Source organism: Chrysochloris asiatica, unplaced genomic scaffold (genome assembly GCF_000296735.1).
Source record: "Chrysochloris asiatica unplaced genomic scaffold, ChrAsi1.0 scaffold00170, whole genome shotgun sequence".
NCBI lineage: Eukaryota > Metazoa > Chordata > Mammalia > Afrosoricida > Chrysochloridae > Chrysochloris > Chrysochloris asiatica.
This window is the reverse complement of record NW_006408688.1, coordinates 5,894,744-5,896,922: the sequence shown is the minus strand read 5'-3', so window position 1 is coordinate 5,896,922 and position 2,179 is coordinate 5,894,744.

The following is a 2,179-nucleotide window of genomic DNA, read 5'->3' as shown; positions in this document are numbered from 1 at the left end:
ACTGCCATCTTTGGGCTTACAGAATACCTTATTCACTGTCCACACAGCATCACTTTAAATCAAAGGACTCACTTCACAGCAAATGAAGTGCAGCAGTGGACCCATGTTCAAGGAATTCATGGCTTTAACCATGTTCCCTATAATCCTGAAGCAGCTGGCTTGATCCAAAGATAGAATGGCCTTTTAAAGACACAATTACAATGATGTTGACTAGGTGGCAACCTTGCAGGGCTGGGGCAATGTTCTCCAGGAGGCTGTATATGCTCTAAACCAGTATCCAATATATGGTTCTGTTTCTCCAAGAGCCAGGACTCCTGGGTGGAAATGGTGGTGGCACCACTCACTGTTACTTCAAGTTATCCACTTGAAAAATGTTTGTTTTCTGTCCCTGTGACTCTATTTTCTTTGGGTCTGGCCGTTTTGGTTCCAAAGGGAGAAATACTCCAACCTGGAAACACCACACTTATCCCATTGAACTTGAAGTAAAGAATGCATACTGGCTGCTTTGATCTCCTCATGCCTCTGAATCAACAGGCAAAGAAGGGAGTTATTATATTGGGTGGTATACTTGATCCTGACTACTAAGGGGAAGTTGGGTTGACATTTCATAATGGAGGTAAGGAAGTATATGTGTGGAATACTGGAGAATCCTTAAGATGTCTCTTAGTATTACCATGCCCTGTGATTAAATGAACCTAATTCTGATATGACTACTCATGTCCCAGATTCTTCAGGAATTAAGGTTTAGGTCACCCCACTAGGCCAAGAACCACAACCAGCTTAGGTGCTTTCTGAGAACAAAGAATACAGAATGGGTGATAGAAGAAGATAGTTCTAAATATCAACTATGGCTATGTCACCTGTTTCAGAAATAAGAACTGTAATTATATCATAGTATTTTTTTCCTTGTATATGTGTACCAAATATTTTTGCTTTCTTCATTTATAAAATATAAGCTATAAATGGGGTCATCTTGTTTTCAGTTTTACATATGTTAGTTGTATCATGTTAGTCTCAAGTATAGCTTTATAATTATCTTTATTTAGATATTAAGTATTTGATATAAGGAGATGTGTACAGGTGCCAAGTAAACAAGGGGTGGACTATGTTTTGTGTCAACTTGACTAGGTGAACTTTCTCAGTGGTTTAGACGTTTAGATGTAGTAGTGATTCACTCAGCAGTTCAAAACTACCTGCTGTTCTACGGGAGAAAACTTTCTGCTCCCATAAAAATGTACAGCCTTGGAAACTCTGTACAGGGTCGCTATGAGTCAGAAACAACTCCATAGCAAATAACAACCACAACAACAAAGTGATTCCTCATGATGAGATCTGCTATGAGCAGCCAATTAATTGAAAGGAAACTTCCTTGAGAAATGGCCTGCTTCTGATACATTGGATGCGTAGGTAAAGCTTCCTTCATTTTTCTGCTGGTTTTGGATTCTGCATCTGGATCACCATGCTCTGGTCCTTTAGATTTGAGCCAGTGACATGCTCTATTTCCTGTAGATCCTGGGAGTGAGTAGCAGCCAGCCATCTTACTTGATTGACCTGCCTTCTTGTCTGACCTGCCAACCTTCTTTCATTAGCCCTGCGACTACGTGCGTCAGAAGTCTACAGCCTGACATATGACCAACAAAATTCAGACTTGTCTACCCCTATAATTTTTATATGAACCTCTCTCTTTATGTGTGTGTGTATGAAATCTTGTTTCACTTTTATTATAATCAATCATAAAAAATATTATTTTTATTTTACAACTGGGAGAATATAAATATAGAAAAGTAACTTTATTATGGTTACACCACTATTAAGTTACAGAGCTCAAATCTGAGCACAGATGCCAAACACTTCACCAATATTCACTCATTCAACAAACAATTACTAAGCATATATTATCAGTGGGATATTGAATAATAGGATGAAAAATCAAAGAAAGTAGATTAGAGTCCTCTCTTCCTCATTTGCATTGAAGTCACTAATGATTTCAAAAGAATGTGGATGTCTTTACAAAAGACTGATGGCATAAACAGAGAATCTTGCTAATAGATCAAAGAAGACTTTCCCCCCCCCCTTTGGAGGAATTTTCTCATGTAAAACACCCTTTCTTCAGAGGAAAATGAGTAACTAATGCTTTCTAAGAAAGTTAAGACAGTAAAGGATCTAGTTCTTTGTTTCC